At 42.8% G+C, this 20,421-nt stretch overlaps 1 long non-coding RNA gene across 1 annotated transcript in view; it reads left to right on the top strand.

Annotated features, from left to right (window-relative positions):
* The first annotated feature begins 11,123 nt into the window (after positions 1-11,123).
* The window catches only part of LOC132820873 (uncharacterized), a 299,239-nt gene continuing 289,941 nt past the window's right edge, over positions 11,124-20,421 (top strand). Inside the window, exons 1-2 of the long non-coding RNA XR_009645251.1 lie at positions 11,124-11,335; positions 12,276-12,437. This is a non-coding gene — a long non-coding RNA (uncharacterized LOC132820873). The remainder of the gene's footprint in view (positions 11,336-12,275; positions 12,438-20,421) is intronic.

The raw sequence follows: 20,421 nt of genomic DNA, 5'->3' as shown, positions 1-20,421 counted from the left end.
TACTCAAGGTGTGGTCTCACTAAAGCCCAATACAATTTCAGCAGGCCATCCCTACCCCTGTACTCGTATCCCCCTTGCTATTAAAGCAACATCCCATTTGCCGCCTTTGTTGTCTGCTGTACTTGCATGCTTACTTTCAGTGACGAATGTACAAGGACACTCGGGTCTTGTTGCACCTCCCCTTTTCCCAATGTATTGCCATTCAGATGGTTATCCTATTTTTGTGACCAAAGTGGATAACCTCACATTTACCCATGTTTTACTTAATCTGTTATGCATTTGCTCACCCACACAACTTGTCCAAATCACACTGAAGCATCTCTGCATTCTCTTTACAGCTCACCCTCTCACCAGCTTCATAATCAGTGTGGAAACAGGTCCTTTGGCCCAACAAGTCCACACCAACCCTCCAAAGAGTAACTCACCCAGAACTACTCCCCTACCCTATTACTCTACATGTACCCCTGACTAATACACCTAACCTTACACATCCCTGAATACTATGGACAATTTAGCATGGCCAATTCACCTAACCTGCATATCCTAGGACTGTGGGAGGAAACTGGAGCACCCTGAGGAAAACCACACAGACACAGGAGAGTGTGCAAACTTCACATAGACAGTCGCCTGAAGTTGAAATTGAACCTGGATCCCTGACGCTGTGAGGCAGCAGTGCTAACCACTGTGCCACCCCAGGTTCTCAGCATTGTTAAGCCCTCTAATCCGATGGACCTTTCCAAAGGTATGCATAGTTCTGGCAGTACCTCCTTATACTGTTCCTCCAATCCCTTTGCAATAAAAGTCACCATGCCATTTGCCTTTCTAATTCTACTTCATATGCCTACATGTTACCTGCATTAGTTGTACGAGTACATACAAGTTACTCTGAACATCAACATTTCTAAACTTGACGTCTTTTTAAAAATATTTTGTTTTTACATTCTTACTCTGAAGTGAATAACCACACGTTTTCCCACATTATACTCCATCTGTCATCTTTCTGCTCACTTATTTAATCTATTTATAACTATTTGCAGCCTTCATTTGCCCTCACCACAGTTGACAACTGCATGTAACTTCATGTCATTAAAAAAAAGGATACCTCACTCTGTTATTTTTGTCTTAGTCATATCAATTGCATATCACTGAGGCCCCAGCACTGTTCCTTACAACACTCCACTAGTTATAGACTGCCAACTTGCAAATGTCCTTTTTATTCCTCTTCTTCACTTCCAGTCCATTACCCAATCTTCTATCCATCCTTATATTAACCTCAGTCTTCTCAGACCTGGGACATCATTGCTGATAATCCTCAAGGTAGTGTCCCAATATCAATCATCTCCAGCTGCTTCCTCTATGACCTTCCATCCATCATAAGTTCATAAATGGGGATGTTCGCACAATAATCAGCACCATCTGCAACTCCACAGGCACTGAAACAATCTGCTTGTGTGTGCAGCAAGAACTGGACACCACCCAGATTTGGGATAATAAGTGACTAGTAACATTCAAACTAATGTCAGGCAGTGACCATGCCCAACTAGGGAGAATCTAACTATTCAATGGTATTACGATTTCTGAATTTCCCAACAATCTGCAGGTGGCCATTGAACAGAAACTTAACAGAACTTAAGTATTGTGACAATAAGAGCAGGTCATAGGCTAAGAATTATGCAGTAGACAACTCATCTTCCAATGCCTGTCTACCATTTACAAGGTATAGCGAGGAGAATGATAGAATCCTCCCCACTTGCCTGGATGAATGCAGCTCCATCAACACCCAAGAAGCTTGGCATCATGCATTAAAGCAGCTGGTTTGATTTAAACCCCATCCTCCACCACCTTCAATATTGATTCCATTTACCAATGATGTACAGTGACACCAGTATGGAGACACTTGCATACTGCATGATACACTGCATTAATTCACCAAGGCTCCTCCAATCAGAAGTTTCCAAATCCACAGCCTGTACTACCTAGAAGGACAAAGGAATAATATCACCATTTCTTCGCTGTCACTGGGTCAGAATCCTGGAACCTCCTCTCTGACAGCACTGTGGTATTTCTATGCCCCAAGGACTACAATAGAAAGCAGCTCATCGCCATCTTCTCCTGGACAATCTCCAGGTATGGCAATAAATATTGGCCTGGCCAGCATCACCCAGATATCATGAATGAATAGAGAGAAAATCTGCTGATTCCCCATTATCGACTAAACTCAATAAACTCTAAATTCATCAAACATGATTTTACATTTCATAAAGCTATATGAATTTGTCTGATGATACAATGACTTTGTAATGATTGCTAAAACTCTCTTACAGTAGATTTCAATAATTCCTAATTCGCGGATGTCAGGCTAACTGGCACGTAGCTCACTGATTTCCCTCTTCCTCCAGTTTTATTTGCTACCTTCTTATCCACTGGGAACATTTGAGAATCCAGGGAATTTTAGAAATCATAACCAGCACATCCACTCTGTGCAGCTACTTTCTTTGGAATAGGAGGATGTAAGCCCCGTGGTTATAGTGATTTATGGGATTTTAGTCCTTGAAACTTTATCAATAAATTTTCTCTTCTGACATTAATTACCTTCAGTTCCTCATTCTTATTAACACTTTGGTTACCATCAATGTGTAATAAGTAATTTACATCTTCTGCTGTTAAGATTGAGCAGACATTATAATAACAATATCTCTGCTTTTCCATATTCCACATGATAGTGATTCCACCATTTGGCTCTCACCAACTTGTATTTTAGCTACTCTCCTCCTTATATAATTACAAGAGCTCTTACCATCTGTTTTTATGTTCCTGGCTAGTTTACATGAAAATTAATTTTTTTCTCTCTTTTCGTCAACTTTTTGTGAATTTTTAACAATTTCTAAAACATTTCCAAAGTACTCATTTAGTACAGCAAACTTATAAATTCCTTCTTACAATCTAATACTATCGTTAACCTCCTTGGAAGCCATGGATGGATCTTCCTTGCTGGTGGAATGTATTATTTTTACACATTTTAGAAATATTTCTTTAGTGGGGAGGTGATGGCCAAGTGGTATTGTCACTGGACTACTAATTCCAAAATTCATGTAATGTTCTGGGGACCTGGGTTCAAAGCCTGCCACATCAGATGTGGAATTTGAATTCAATAGAAAGATGCTGGAATTAGATAAGAAAACAGATGGAATACTTGCCTCTATGTGCTAAGGCATAGAGTTTAAGAGCAGGGAGGTTATGCTAGAACTGTATAGACCATTGGTTAGGCCACAGCTAGGATACTGTATGCAGTTCTGGAATCCACATTATTGGAGGGATTTGATTGCATTGGAGAGAATGCAGAGGAGATTTACCAGGATGGTGCCCTGGTCTGGAGAGTTTCAACAATGAAGAGATTGGACAGACTGGGGCTGTTTGCCTTTAGAGCAGAGGAAATTGAGAGATATAAGGTTGAGCTATATAAAATTACGAGGGGCATTGATAGGGTAGACATGAAGGAACATTTCATTTTGGTGGGGAGATCAATGACCTGGTGGATAGATTTAAGATAAGGTGCAGTAGGTTTAGAGGAGAGGAGTGTGAATCTGGAACTCTGCCTCACAAATGGTAGGAGAAGAAACATTTTAAGAGGAGTACTTGTGACGCCAAAATATACAAATGCTGGACAGTAGGATAGAATAGTTAAGTAGTTGTTTTTGACCAACTTGACCTCGATGGACCGAGGAGCCTTTTCTGTGCTGTGGACTTCTATGACTCTAACCATATTTATATATTTGGCCACTGCATAGAATAGTAACTGGTTAGCTAAAGAAGCAGAAAGCTACAGTTTTGTAGCTTACATAGAAGAGAAGAACAATTATCAATGACGAGTGGTAATTCAGAAACAAAAATAAACAGCTCCCGCTCCTTCAGCACCAAATTCTCACTTGCACCAAATTCCCAATTTAGGACTTGGTTCACAAAGCATCTTGTTGTCAGACCAATTTGTGTGGTAGCAAATTCTGTTGAGATTTATGGTTCACACCCAAGCAGCCACTGCTATCTCAGCTTCCTGCCACAGTGATTGAAGTTCATTTAGACAACCAATTTTAGTTAATTGATAGTAAACCACTACCACAAGACAATTTCTGGCAACGAGGTATCTTAATGGACTTTCAGTTTCTTCTGCGGTTTTAGAGATTGAAGCCTAATTGTTAACCTAAATTGCAGCTTTAGAAATACTTAGCGCAACAACTTTTGCAGCTTTCTTCTCTGATCAGTCCATGCCCACTCCAATTACAGACTGATCATACTGAAGTAGTTTTTCCTTCAAACCAAAGTTTCAGTATCTTGTTGTGTCTCTTTCTCTTTTAACCAATTATAATGAACTGGATCCTATTGTGATTGCTATGGGATAAATGCTCATGCATCATTCAGCTGTTCACTAAAATGGGCTAATTTCTTCTTGAGGAGACAGTGAGGTCTGCATGTGCTGGAGATCAGAGTTGAGAGTGTGTTGCTGGAAAAGCACAGCAGGTCAGGCAACATGCGAGGAGTGGGAAATTCGACGTTTCAGGCCGGAGCCCTTCATCAGGAATGATCAGGAACTCTATGCCTTGGCTCATTCCTGATGAAGGGCTCCGGCCAGAAACGTTGATTTTCCTGCACCTCAGATGCTGCCTGACCTGCTGTGCTTTTCCAGCAACACACTCTCAACACTAATTTCTTATTGAATCCAGTAAGTGGAGAGGCTCTTGCGTGCATGATAGCGTCCTTACCGCTGAGCTCGGAGGTCTGGTCTCAACTCCCATTTTCCATTGTCATAGGGTCATGTGTCATAGTCTGTCGCAATAGGTTGATTTAAAAATGTCTCATAAAAATCGATTGCTTTCTCAGAAAATAGTTCCAATTGGACTTGAGAAGAAGGGTGACTGGATTTGAAATGTTAATTCTGCTTTCTTTCTACAGATGCTGCCAGACCTGCTGAGTTTCTCCAGCAATTTCTGTTTCTATTTTCCAGAGTCTGCAGTTTCTTTTTTAGCTTGTTTTTTCCCAATAGGGTTTGTTATTTAACGTAAGAACTAGAAGCAGGAGCAAGCCATCTGGCCTGTCAAGCCTCCCCTGCCATTCAATAAGATTATGGCTGATCTTTTTGTGGACTCAGTTCCACTTATCTGCCCGCTTGCCAAAGTCATTAATTCCTCTCCTGCTTCAAAACCTATCTATCTTTGCCTTAAAAACCTGGGACATGCTGCAGAAAATTCATCCATGCCTGTGATGAGGAGAAATTTCTTCACTCAAATGGTTACATATCCTTGAATTCTTGACCTTTAAAGCATTGTGGGGGCTCTCTCATCTAATATGATTGAAACTGGGAAATAGTTTGCCTTGGTCTTTCAGGGATTTGAAAGAAATGGCAGTGGGAAACAAAAGTTTATTGGAGCAGTTCAGAGAAGATTCACTCAGACAATCCCCAGTATGAAGGGATTATCTTAAGAACAAAGGTTTTGTGTTATTGTGTCACTATAGTCTTACCAGAACATTGTGGCTGCTCTCTCAGACAGAGAAATGACTGGTAGTGATGTAACATAAGGGAAGAGGTTGTGAAAGAGAGCCCTTCATGGTAACCTCAACCCAGTGATGGGAATTGAACCCACACTGTTGGTATCACACTGCTCTGTAAACCAATGATCCAGCCAACTGAGCTAAATCAATTCCCCAAGCAAAGATAACAGGTTGGGATTCTACTCTTTGGAATTTGGAAGGATATGATCTCATTGAAAGGTACAGGATTTATAAAGGGTTTGACAGGGTCAGTGTTGAGAGGATATTTCCCCTCATGGGAGTGTCTAGGGCCAGAAGGCATAGTCTCAGAATAAACAGGCACCAATTTAAGAGTGAGAGGAAGACGAATTTCTCCTCTCAGAGGATTGTGAGACTTTGGAATTCCTTGCCACATTGAGCTGTGGAGGCAGAGTCCTTGTGGAAATTTAAAGTTGAGATGAGGGTTATGGGGATCAGGCAGGAAAGTGGACACAAGGAACGTCAGCTCCACCATGATCCAGTTGAACAGTGGAGCAGATTCAATGGGCTGAATGACCTACTCATGTACCTACTTCTTATGGGTGGGAAAGTGGAATAGAGGCACAAGATCAGCTGCAAATTGTATTGAATAGCGGAACAGGCTTGATCGGCCAAATGGTCAACTCCTGTTCTTAATTTTCTTTTGTATTGAACTAGCCCAGATACATTTTGAAGATTCAGTACCTTTCTGGAGATTTTCTATCCTCCTCATCCAATTCAATTTGAAATATAAAATGGCACACTAATTCCACAATGTTTTTATTACCTCTTGCTCATTTGTGCATGTATACAATTTAACACTTCATAAATGCCAAAATACAGATATTTTTACTACATCTAAAATTCTTTTAATTCTACCAATTAAGTCTCCACTACTTTCTCACTTGTATTCTTTTTGATCATTTGAAGTGATTTTCATCCTTAACCAGAGTCACAATTTCAAAACCTTGCAGATGAATTTGTGAACTCACGAGAGCGGATGCAGAGGAGATTCAACAGGATGTTGCATGACATAAGACCATAAGACATAGGAGTGGAAGTAACGCCATTCAATCATGGCTGATGGGCTTTTCAACTCCACTTACCAGCTACACTTAAGGTAGCCCTTAATTCCTTGTGACGTCAAGAATTTATCAATCTCTGCCTTGAAGACATTTAGCATCCCGGCCTCCACTGCACTCTGCGGCAATGAATTCCACAGGCCCACCACTCTCTGGCTGAAGAAATGTCTCTGCATTTCTGTTCTGAATTGACCCCCTCTAATTCTAAGGCTGTGTCCACAGGTCCTAGTCTCCTCGCCTAACGGAAACAATTTCCTAGCGTCCACCCTTTCCAAGCCATGTATTACATTGTAAGTTTAGATTAAATCTCCCCTTAATCTTCTAAACTCCAATGAATACAATCCCAGGATCCTCAGCCTTTCCTCGTATGTTACATGGAGCATTTTGTCTCTGAAGACAGGTTGGGTACACTCAGATTGTTCTTTTTTCAGCACAGAGAAAGTTGAGAGGGGACCTGACAGAGATGTATAGGATTACGATGGGCATGGGCAGGTTGAATAGAAAGCCCTATGTGGAAGGGTCAGCAACAAGGGACAAACTTTTAAAGTAAAGGTAGGAGGTTTTGAGGGAATTTGAAGAACTTGTTCATCCAGAAGGTGATGGGGGTGTGGAATGCACTGTCTGGGAGGGTGGTTGCGGCAAGAAACCTCACAACCTTTAAAAAATTACTTGCATGAGCACTTGGAATGCCATAACATTCAAGACCAGTGTCGGAGGTAGTATACTTTTGGCAGTACAGATTTGATAGGCTGAAGAGTTTTCTCATGATCTTATGATTCTGTGACACAAAGACAACTATCTGGAGGAAAAGTGAAAGACTTCAAGAGGACAAAGATAGGCTGGTAGAAAGGGCAACTGTGGCGATGAAGTATAATACAAATAAAAGGGAAGGGATACGTATAAGAAGGGAAAATGGAGGGGCTGAAGCCCAAGAGAGTCATATCAGACTCAAAATATTAATTGTTTCTCTCTCCTTAGAGGTTACCAGACCTGCTGAGTTTCTCCAGCAATTCCTGCTCGTTTTTAGTTCCGCTATATTCAGTACTTTATTTTTGTACAAGTTTATAATTTCAAATAGAGTGAAGGAGCAGAGACCTCAAGATACAAGTCAAGAAAGGTGGCAGAGCAGGTTCAGAAAGCAGAAAGGGTACTGGTCTTTATAAATGGTGGCACAGAGAACAAACGTGAAGACTTCATTGTGAAACTCTATGACAGTTCATCTGGAGTGCTGCATTTGATTTTTGGCATGTCACTTAAGAAAAGGTATGAAAGAGTGCAGAAAGGATTAATGGAAATTTCCAGGAATAGGAGACTTTAGTGAATAGATTGGGGAACCTGGGGCAGTTCTCTTTAGAGAAGATTTAAATGAGCTACTTAAAATCAAGGGGGCCCTGGACAGAGTGGATAGAGAGGGGCTGCTGCTATTGGAAGAGCTTTGACAAATGGGATTGAGAGGTTCAGGTGATTGTCTCCTTATCGAAGATCAATAGTAGTAGTGATACCATGACAGCTAATTCCACATGGAGCAGTGTGTCACATGAGAGACCTTCCTACCTGTGGTGCATCTCTTAGTGTGTGCATGTGTGTCTAGTTTGTGTGTGCTTACGAATTGTAATTCTGTGAATGTATGTTTGAGTGAATGTGTGTTTGTACCCAGTCTGACTTACATAATCGATTGTCAGGATAAACCTGATTCACTAATGTTCTTTAGGGAAGGAAATCTACCATCCATACTTGATCTGGAGTCCAGACTCTCAGCAATGTGGTTGATTCTTAACTGCCCTCTGGGCAATTAGGGATGGGCAATAAATGCTGCCTAGCCAGAGATGCCCTCAATTCTTGAAGAAATGAATAAAAAGAAGGATAAATATTGACTAGGATTTGCAACATGTCCTGTTCCTTTTAAAATAGTGCCATGGAATCATTTACATCTACCTGCATGACAGATGTAACTTGGGTTTAATAGGGGTTGGCATGGTGGCTCAGTGGTTAGCACTGCTGCCTCACAGTGCCAGGGACCCAGGTTTGAGTCCCACCTTGGACAACCATCTGTGTTTGCACATTGTCCCCGTGTCTGTGTGGGTTTCATCTGGGTGCTTTGGCTTCCTGCCACAGCCCAAAGATGTGCAGGTCAGGTAAATTGGCCTATGCTAAATTGCCCATAGTGTTAGGTGCATTAGTCAGAGGGTAAATGTAGGGCATGGAGATGGGTGAGTTACTCTTTGGAGGGTTAGTGTAGACTTGTTGGGGCAAATGGCCTGTTTCCATACTGTAGGGAATCTAATCTAACAACATCCAAAACATGACACCTCCAAGAGGTTGGCAGCAATGAGGTAGCTAATTACTGCTCTCTCCCCTGAATCAAGAGGCTACAGATATCAATCACAACAGGGACTTCCACAGACAGTGCAGGATGACATTTCAGTGCTGCATTGTCAGGGATGCTGTTGTGCAGGGTTCAGGTCAGAGCGAGGAGATGTGAAAGCAAGATCTCATCTGCTTTCCAAGGTGGGCATAAGAAATCTTTTGCTCTGTTTGAAAATGACAAAGGAATCTGCATAATTTCTGGACCAACATATATTTCTCAATCAACATGATAAAAACAGATTGATAAAAAGATTTGGTCATTATGCCATTGCTATTTGTTGCAGCATGCTGTGCGCAAATAAACTGCTATGTTTCCAACATTTTAACAGTAACTGTCCTTCGTCATTGGCTCTAATATACTTTGGGACATGCTGAAGTTGTGATCGATTCGGGAATCAAGGGTGGGGTGGGGGTTGGAGGGCAGGAAGGTGGGTGTGAGGACCCAGTTGTGGTCCTATTTAATGATGAAGCAGGCTTGAGGGGCCGAATGGCCTATTCCTGTTCCGATTTCTGAGAGTCTTATGGTTGTAATTGCTGCGAGATTCTTGAAACAGAAAAAAGAAGTCTATGACCAGCGAGATACTGTTAAAAGTAAAACTGAGCGCTATGATTCAGGAATTCTTTTGTATTGTTTCCCTTGACTGATGTATGTGGATCTGCTAACCTCAACTAGTCGAAATACACAGTGCAATTGTCAGTGCTCTACAATAGCCTCTTTTGAAATATGCTCTTCAATTACATTTAATGTTCAGTCTTAGAAGTTGAGGCCTTGAGTTTTATCCAATAGGCTAGAGTACCACCCTCTGTGGTAAAGTGAGTTATCTGATGCAGGAGGAAGAGATCATAAGGTCAGCCATCTTCTTGGGAATGTTCCAGAGCATTCTAGCCAGTTGCAATGGCTCAGGATTTTCTCACTGCAACATTTGAAGATCTGAAGACATCTCCTCCTCTCTCTGGCTTTTCACAGTGGGGAATTTGACCACCTGAGAGCCTGAGGCCTTGAAAGGGTTAATGTGTATTTGCTGAAAGTTGATGCAAAGCAACTGGTTCTGAAGTGTTACTTTTTATTTAACCATTTGACTGGATCGTGATAGATGTTACATTTTCAGTTTGAACAAACTCGTCTGCAGCTGCAGCAATGAGAGGGTTAATCAGTTCCCATGAAAACTAGGGTGAATATTTATTTTTAAAAAGGGAAAGGCAACGACGATCGGGGAATGCAGCAAAAATCCAAATGGGTGGAGGAGAGCTGTAACATCAAGAAGTGGCCTCTGACCCCAAAACCCCTCCCCTCTCCCGCTCGCCCCACCTCCCCAATCCTATCCGCGCACCCCCCCACCCCATCGCCAACCCCCTTTTAACAATTACGCCCTCTGAACAACCGTCTTGCTGTTGGCTGTGGAAAGGAGGACCCTTTCCCAAATTCCTGAGACAGGAGGCCTCCTTGTGAAACTATCGTCGGGTCTGGCTGAGGCGAACGGGTCTGCAGGTTTTTCTCTGGACATCGCAAAATGAGAATAAAGATATAAGTGGCATTTTCTTTTCAAAAAAAGAAAGGAAAACAGGTTAAAGTTGCATAACTTTGGAACGTTCCACTCCCTCCCTCCCTGCACACACATACACGGACACAGACACACTCTCTCTCTCTCTCTCTCTCTCTCTGACTTAAGGGTGACCTTATGTCACAAATAATGACTGCAGGTTAATTGATTCAGAAAGGCTTGTCTGGGTAGATCTCTCCCTGGGCCTCTCCAGCCAAGCGAAAACATTCCAATGTACTGTGCGAAAAAAAAACCAGCCGAGCTTAGGCGGGAGAAAGGCAGGAAGTTCCATGAGTTTTGATTATGCATAGACTATTAGTTTTCCTGGTTTGAGTCCCATTCTCTGTTCCCCCACCTCCCCCCCTCCCACCACCATTCCCCTCCTCCTCCTCCCTCCATCCCTCCCTCTCTCTTCCCACCTCCTTTCGTCTTCCAAGCCTAGTACCGATAGCTCCTTTAATTGAGACCAGCGCGCGCGCGCACACACACACACACACACAAACCCACACATACACTCTGATTTCTCGTGTTGCTAAACGTTCAGAACTGAAGTGACCAGGCCATCCTCCTCTATATATATATAAGACATCAACAAAAAAAAATCCCTTTTGCCTTTCGACAATTCAATCAAAGCGTTTACTCTTTTAGGGTTGGATGCCTGAGGCTGAGGTGATTTTTTTTATTCACAGTGTAAGAATCGTACAGTGATAGGAATTCATGGAAAGGAGCCTCAATCCAGGAGGACAAAACAAAAAAAAACTTTCAGCACTTCCTCTGACTTCCACACAGCAGTAACTGGAACTTGTGAGTAAGACAACAAAAAGAAATCTTTATTTTCTTCTCCAATGACGATTTGAACTATGCGATCTGTTTTTTTTAAAATCGAGAATTAGCATGCAGCAGATTTAAAAGTTTTTTGGCTGTACTATGTTTCCCTTTTGGTGCATCTCGGATAAACCTTAAATCCCAGCAGAATATTTTATTCAGTTAAAGTCTCGTGTGCTTAATCGAAACACAAGTCGATGAATGAGTCTCTGCACAGATTACAAGGTTCTTGTTTCTCCTTATTTTGCCAGCTGTCCGTCCACAAACACCGTCCTCACTTTCTTTCTGTTTAGCCAAGCACCCACCCCACCGACCCATCCTTGCCCCATTATCCCCCTTTCTCTCTCACTCACTCACACACTCTCTCTTTCTCTCTCTCGTTTTCTCTCCGCCCACTACAGCTACAGGATCCGGTTAGTTTCTTTGGCAGATACTTTGCTCTCCATCTTGGCCCAGCTCCTTGCCTTCTGAGAGAAATGGCAGACCGGTTATGAACAGGCAGCTTTGTGTTTGAATTCCTGGCCATTTGTGGGTCAGCTCCCGCGGGGGTTAGGGTGGAGGGGATGGGGTGGGGGGGGGTGAGCAGTGTTCCGTTCTGCTTTCTGAACTCATGTAGAATGTCCTTTGTGTCTGCTGAATTATGAGCTGCAAAACTCCCATCTCATTTTCTCTTTTATATCTGTACACGCAAAATGCTTTAAAAATACAAAAGAGAAATCAAATCCATTTCTTTTCAAGTTTTGAACGTGTTTTTAATTTGGTTGCATTTTCATATGGTAATGAATTTAATTTGGTTGAAAGAGTATTACATGGGGTTAACTTGCTGAAATTTCAGCCAATCCCTCCGGCCGTGAATCGTGTATGGATTGCGAGCATGTTGTGAGGGAATTTTATTCTCTGTCTCGCTTTTCATTCCCAGTGGCCCCCCTCCTCCCCCCACTCTGCCCCCACACCCCACCACTCCCCCCATCCCTCCGATCCCTCTCTGGCTGAGAACGGAGAAGCCGGTGATCGAGATTGTGGTTCAGCTGTTCCAGACAAGCGACTATAACGCTCCTGAGGCACCAGTGGCCATTTTGAGGTCAGTGCTGGGAAACACAGACATCAGCGGGGTTAACCGAAAACAGCAAGGGAGCCTGGTTTTCGCCTCCCGCTCTGCAACTTTAGCAAAGCTGCCTTGCTCTTTATTTTTCCCTTCCGTTGTCCTTTTGTTTTTGTTCAGATCCCCCACCCCGGCCCCCCCCACCCCGCCTTCGCCGCCCACTTTCGAATCAGTTTAGCTCATAGCACTTAAAACACGATTAATAATTTAACGGAGAGGAAAAGTGTGTGGTCAAGTTTGAAAGAAACATGGGGGGGGGGGGGGGGGACGGGGAGGGTGGTTGCGGCGAAAAATATCTTCTGCGGCTTATAAAGAAATCAGTGACCTGTACTCTTCCCTCCCTCCCTCACTCTCACTCACTCACTCCTCTCTCTCCCTTCCCCCCACTCTCTCTCTGTCTCCCCCATTCTGTCTCTCTCACCTCTCCCCCATTCTCTCTCTCTCACTCACTCTCTCTCCTGCCCACTCTCACTCACTCTCTCTCTCCCCCCACTCTCTCTTCCACCCACTTTCTCCCCCTCTGCGCTCTGTCTTCCACTCTCTCTCCCCTCCACTCTCTCTCTTCTACCCACTCTCCCCCCAACTCTCTCTCCTCCCCCTCTCTCTCTCCCCAGCCTCTCTCTCTCTCCCCTAACTCTCTCCCCCCCCACTCTCTTAACCCCTACTTTCTCTCCCCGCCTCTCTCTCTCTCTCCCCTAACTCTCTCTCCCCCCCCACTCTCTTAACCCCTACTTTCTCTCCCCGCCTCTCTCTCTCTCTCTCTCTCTCCCCCCCTCTCTCCCCTCTCCCCTCCCTCCCTCCCCCACCCCCGCCACTCACTCTCTCTCGGTCTTTCACCCCCACACCTTTAAGCCACATCTTAAAGTTCTCCAGTCCAAGCTTTCGTCCAATTGACCCTGAGGTTGTTCAGTGCTACATTATGAAAGGCATTCTATCAATGTAAGTTATTGCTTTTTTTTTGTTTTGAATGAATCAGCTCTGCTCAGAGGCCTTCCAGAATATTCTATAACCAGCTATCAGTGACTCCACCTATGTCAGCATGGTTCCAAACCCCATGACTCCATTGCATACTAATCTTAACAGTTAGTCATGGAGTGTTTGAGAGAATGTTTTCTGTGATACAAAGTTACTAAGACACTGGTCTCTCACACTGGAAGAATATTACTGTTACTGTTACCAGACATACACTGAAAGGACCATTTCAAAAGGTTGCATATGATTACTTTGGGAAATACAAGTGAGGTTGTCATAATTTTCAATGTTATGAATAGAACTGAACAAAATTGATCCTTTTTAATTTATTTGTGCAGTCATATAAGACAACAGTAAAGTCGCTTTTTAGGCGCGTACATTTGTCGTTGTTCTGATAAGGGAAGGATGCTATTAAACTGGAAAAGGCACAAAGTAGATATAAAAGGATGTTACCGAGGTAGGAAGGTTTGAATTATAAAGAGAGGCTGGAAAGGCTGGGACATTTTTCTCTGGAGTGTTCGAGGCTGAGGGGTGACCTTATACAGGCTTATAAAAGCATGAGGGGCATCGATAAATGAATAGCCAAAGTCTTTTCCCCAAGATAGAGGAGCCTAAAACTAGGGGTCATAGGTTGAAGTTGAGATGGGAAAAGGGACCTGAGGAGCAACTTTTTCACACAAAAGGTGTTGTCTATATTGGAAAAGCTGCCAGAAGAGGTGGTGGGGATGAATACAATTACAAGATTTAACAGGTACTAGGGTAGAAAATGTTGAGGGGTATGGGCCAAATACAGACAAATGGAACTAGTTCAGTTGAGGAAGCCTGGTCAATATGGACGAGTTGGGCCGAAGGACCTGTTTCTGTGTTGTATGAATCTATCATTCTATGACAATAAGTAGGATGTCAGAATTCAAAGCCAGACATAGTGAAATTGTGAAATAGGTTCCCATGAAGGACACTGGTGTATAAGTGAGCGTCAGTGAACAGGTTAATGTGTTTACAGAGAGTTTGGAGACTAAGGAACATGGTGGAGAGATGGAACTGAGGGAGACCTAGGAGAGGTAATTCTAAAGAATAGGCTGAGCAGTGGGTTGGTGGGGTTGAGGAATTCAATGAGAAGGTATTTAGTTGGATCATTAGGAACTCACTAATTGAGAAGAGATTAGTTTATTAGGTGTAATTACTTTTTAATGTTCTCAGAAGTCTTTGCATTCAATCATGAAGCCTTGTAAACAAATGCTTGCGAAGTGCGCTATCAAGGTGACAAGTAACAACCTACTGCGCAAAAACAACAGCTTATATTTATATAATGCTTTTAATATGGTGGCAAATGCAACCCCACTATTTATAAAAAAGAGAGAGAGAAAAAATTAAGTGTTAAGGATCCATCGTCTAAAATCAATAATGGGGAATCTGTTAAAGTTTGTTATAAAAGATGTGACAACAGAATTCTTGGAAAGTGTTAATAGGATTGAATAAAGTCAACATGGATTTATACAAGTTTAACTAATCCACTGGAGATGTTTGAGTACGTAACTAGAATTGATAAAGGAGAACTTGTGGATGTGAAGTATTTAGATTTCAGGCAAGTTTTTAATAAGATCCAACTTAACAGGTTTGAGGATAAAATGAAAAGCAGACGGGATTGGGGGTAATATAAAGCCATTGGTTGAGAATTAGCTAAGAGAAAATATACTTTCCCTCGAGGGAGTGCAGTGAGGATAGTGGGATAGGCCATTTAATGAGACGAGGAAACGTTTCTTTACTCAGAGGGGCATCAGTTTGGGGAATTCTCTGTCACGGAACGCTGGCAAGACTGGGTCACTGAGTATATTCAAGAAAAAGATGGATAGAGTTTTAGGGATGAAAGACATTGTGAGATATGGAGAGAAAGCAGGACCACGATGTTGAGATAGAGGATCAGCCATGAACATAGCGAATAGTGGAGCAGTCGTGGAGCGCTGAATGGCCTACTCCTCCTCCTCCTAGTTTCGGTGTTTCTAAAATATTCCATTATGATTTGTGGGCGGCATGGTGGCACAGTCTGAAAATGTGCAGGTTAGGTGAATTGGCCATGCTAAATTGCCCACAGTGTTAGGTGAAGGGGTAAATGTAGAGGAGTGGGTCTGGGTGGGTTGTTTTTCGGAGGGTCGATGTGGACTTGTTGGGCCGAAGGGCCTGTTTCCACACTAAGTCATCTAATGATTCACAGGAGCTGCACTAAACAATATATAACACCAAACCACATAAGAGATAATAGGTCAGATGATCAAACAGATGGTGCCAATTATGTATTGAGGAGGGTCTTTAAAGGTGAAAGAGAGCTGAGAGCTTTAGGGATGGGGTTGCAGAGCTTGGAGCCTCAGCAGCTAAAAGGTACAACCATCAATAGTAGGGTGATCAAAATCAAGGAAATACAAGAAACCAGAATTAGAGGCGGTCAGATATCTTAAAGAGTCGTTGGACATTACAAAGACTCAAAGGGATGAGGCTGTAGTGGAATGTGAAAATAAGAACAAGGCTTTTAAAAATGTTTTCTGGATAGCATTCAATCTGGGTCAGCATGCATAGGGATAATGGGTGAATATCACTTGATATAAAGGTAAAAACAATGACTGCAGATGCTGGAAACCAGATTCTGGATTAGTGGCGCTGAAAGAGCACAGCAGTTCAGGCAGCATCCAAAGTGCAGCAAAATTTTGCTGCACTTTGGATGCTGCCTGAACTGCTGTGCTCTTCCAGTACCATTGATCCAGAATCCCTTGATATAAGCTAAGATACCATCAGTAGGGTTTGGATTACTGGAACATTGAGTGTAGAATGTAGGAGAAGAGCTAGGAATGTTTTATTTATTGAGTTTGGGGAATGTTACTAAACAAGTCAGATCCCAAAATGAAATCTGGCCTGATGGATCCATATTTTAAATTTTTGTCCCAATTACTGAGGTGATCTTTCACTGAAACAAAAGCGAGCAAAGGCTGCAGAATTTGGTTTTAACAAGAAAACAGAAGTTTATTAGGAAAAGGACAATGAACTAAAACAAACCTACTATCTACATAGAACACAATCTAAATGATTTCAAATGCCTGGCAAAACAAAATTCCACTTATTCCCCAGCAGCATCAATTTGCACTTAGTTAAAATCCAGACAAACTCAATTCTCAATCAAATAGGAAAATGAGTAGTCTATTCAGTCCTTTGGCCTGCTTTGCCATTCAATAAGATCATGGCTGATCTGTTGCCTAACTCTACAAGCCTGTCTTGGGTCCAAACTCCCCAATACCTTTGCTTAATAAAAATTTGTCTATCTGATTTAAAGTTAACAATTGAATTAGCATCGACTGCCATTTGAGGATGAGAGTTCCAAACCTTCAGTACTCTAGGAATGTAGAAGTTCTTTTTAACATCTCTCCTGATGACTTGGCCCTAATTCTTAGACGATGATCTCTGGTTCTAGAATCTTCAACCATTGGTAATACTTATTCTGTTTTTCCCTGTTTAGATGGGTCATTTTATGTGTTTTATTAATGCAAATTCACTGTAATGTGATTGATGAATTGGGGACACTGTTTCTAAAGCATGTATTGGTTATAAATTCAATTCCCGGCTCCATTAGTTTAAATTATGCTACTATTATGTGATTTTCTTATAACGGGATTGCATACATAACTGACTGTATTTTGAAAACCTTGATTAGACCACCCCTTAATCGTCCAAATTCTGGAGAATAAAACCTGAATTATCCTATCTGTCCTTATAACTTAACCCCTGAAGTCCAGGTATTATCATTGTAAACCTGTGTTAACTCCCTCCAGGGCCATAAACATCCTTTCTAAGGTGTGGTACATAGATCTGCTCACAATGCTCTCAGTAGGGGTTAACTGGGGCTTTGGAAAACTGCAGCATCATGTCTGCTTTCCTATGCTCCAGCCCTTTATGTATGAACTTGGCAGCTTCTCTTTGGTCCTAGCCCGAGGAGATACAAAACCCTTTCTTTGTGCCTCACAACTGAGATCTTAGGCTTCCTCAGCTTGGTATAACCAATTATAAATGTTTAACCAACCGCTTTTGGTCTGGAAGTTTTCACAAACTCAAACTCTTACATCGAGAGAACGTAGTTCCTCAACTGCTCTAAACAAACTGGTTATTTCAGGGAAAAACAATTCTTTCATTAAACTGAATTCAAAAGCTTTTTAACTAAATTTAAGAAAAAAAAACTTGCCAGCCTTATTTTCTGTGAAGAAAATGTATCAATTCCATTTCCTTTCCTGTCATGAAACGTCACAATATATACAAACTTCCATTCACCCTCTAGGAGGCCTTTAATCATCTGCTTTCTGCCACAGATTGATTTAAAAACATAATTCTGTCATGTCTGACCTAGTTAATTATTTAACCAAATCCATGTGTCACTTAAAAAAAGATAAAATCTTTTTTTAAAATTAATAAACATTTTCTTCACACAGTATAAAAGGCATAAGTAAGTGTTTTACTAGCAGATGAGCTGAGGCAGGGATGCAATGGAGTAATTTTATAGAGGTGGAAATAGGTAGCCCTGGTGATGATACAAATAAGTAGTTGGAAGCACATCTTGAAATTAAGTGTCATACCAATGTGGTGAGGAATCGAAAAGTGTGGCGCTGGAAAAGCGCAGCAGGTGAGGAGCAGGAGAGTCATTCTGGGCATAAGCCCTTCGTCAGCAATGTGGAGGAGGAAGGGGGCTGAGAGATAAATAGGGGGGTGTGGGTGGGGCTGGAGGAAGGGTAGCTGGGAAAAGCAATAGGTGGTTGCAGGTGGGAGGTGATTGTGATAGGTTGGTGGGGAGGTTAGAACGGAAAGGTGGGACGAAAAATAGGACAGGCCAAGAAGGTGGTGCTGAGTTGAAGGGTTCACCTATCGCGTTTCTAGCTACCTTCCCCCAAGCCCTAGCCCTAGCTCCCTATTTATCTCTCAGCCCCCTTTGGTGCCCTCCCCCTCCCACATTCCTGATGAAGGACTTATGCCTAAAACGTTGACTCTCCTGCTCCTCGGATGCTCCTGACTTGCTGTGCTTTTCTAGCAACACACTTTTTGACCCTGACTCTCCCGCATCTGCGGTCCTCACTTTCTCTCAAGGTGGTGAAGAGATGAATTCAGTCTCAGATTATTGTCAGAGAGAGGATTGGGGTCAGTCGTTCAGGAACAGAGTTTGAATTAGGAAATGAAAGCAATGGCATCAATTTTACCAATCCTTAACTGGAGGAAATTTCAGTTTACCCAGTTCTAACGTGGGGAAAAAAGCCGAAAGAATTGTGAATGCTGTAAACTGGGAATAAAAAAACAGAAATTGCTGGAAAAGCTCAGCAAGTCTAGCAGCATCTGTAGAGAGAAATCAGAGTTAATGTTTCAGGTCCGGTCACCCTTGCTCATAAAATTCTGAGGGGCGGCACGGTGGCACAGTGGTTAGCACTGCTGCCTCACAGCGCCAGGGACCTGGGTTCAATTCCCGCCTCAGGCGACTGACTGTGTGGAGTTTGCACGTTCTCCCCGTGTCTGCGTGGGTTTCCTCCGGGTGCTCCGGTTTCCTCCCACAGTCCAAAGATGTGCGGGTCAGGTGAATTGGCCATGCTAAATTGCCCGTAGTGTTAGGTAAGGGGTATATGTAGGGGTATGGGTGGGTTGTCGCTTCGGCGGGTCGGTGTGGACTTGTTGGGCCGAAGGGCCTGTTTCCACACTGTAAGTAATCTAATCTAAACATGTAACATGAACTGGGAGCGGCACGGTGGCATAGTGGTTAGCACTGCTGCCTCACAGCGCCAGAGATCTGGGTTCAATTCCTGACTCAGGCGACTGACTGTGTGGAGTTTGCACGTTCTCCCCGTGTCTGCGTGGGTTTCCTCCGGGTGCTCCGGTTTCCTCCTACAGTCCAAAGATGTGCGGGTCAGGTGAATGGGCCATGCTAAATTGCCCATAGTGTTAGGTAAGGGGTAAATGTAGGGGTATGGGTGGGTTGCGCTTTGGCGGGTCGGTGTGGACTTGTTGGGCTGAAGGGCCTGTTTCCACACTGTAAGTAATCTAATCTAAACTCTGATTTCTTTCCACAGATGCTATCAGACCTGCTGAGCTTTTCCAGCAATTTCTGTTTTTGTTGCTAATGTAGAGTAAGCTGTCTGATAACTCAGCAACTGTGTAGAGACTGATGATACCCAGGCCACCACCACCTTTCTGTGTACGTGTGAAAAGTAACACTCTGCTTTTGGATGACGTTGCAGAACATAGCTGAGCAAGAAGAGGGAGTTCAGGCTAGTTCCGTTGGGATCGTAGAGCTAACAGTACAGCAGCTGAAAGACAAGCTATTCTCAGGCTCTATACATATACATTTAATCAACCTGTTCAGAGATGTTATGAGAACCATCTTGAACCCAGGCCACATGGCCCAGTGCTAGGGACACTACCACTGTGCCAAAAAGGCTCTGTTCCTTTGGCAGTACTTAAATAATTTTGAATGGAAACAGGTGAAAATACTTCCATCCACCAGAGAGCCAGTGGAAGAGGATGGTGTGGTCAGTTGTGTCAAAGGCTGTGGACTGGTCGAGAATTAGAAGTTTTTTTTACATGAGGTGGTGGAGTTGTGCTAATGTCACTGAACTAGCAATGTAGAGCCGCAGGCTAATGTATTGAACGTGGGTTCAAATTTCACTTTGGTGAATGATAAAATTGGAATTCAGTAAAATCTGAAATGAATGGCTAGCAAAATGGAAATCATTTAACCATTGCTGATTGTCACCCCTTCGTGTTCTTGCCGACATGTGACTCCAGATCCATAGGACTGTGGTTGACATGAACCTGCTCTCTGGGCCAATTAGAGATGGGCAATAAATGTTGGCCTAGTCAATGATGCCCACATGAAATTAATGATTGAAGAAAATGTTTACCTCTGTCACAGTCACATAATGGTGATTTCTGTGTCATTTGTGACTTTGATTTGTGATGGGGGTTGGAAACACAATTG

Source organism: Hemiscyllium ocellatum, chromosome 12, assembly GCF_020745735.1.
Source record: "Hemiscyllium ocellatum isolate sHemOce1 chromosome 12, sHemOce1.pat.X.cur, whole genome shotgun sequence".
Classification (NCBI taxonomy): Eukaryota; Metazoa; Chordata; class Chondrichthyes; order Orectolobiformes; family Hemiscylliidae; genus Hemiscyllium; species Hemiscyllium ocellatum.
The sequence above is the reverse complement of the archived record's forward strand: the minus strand, read 5'-3'. Positions and strand labels throughout refer to the sequence as shown.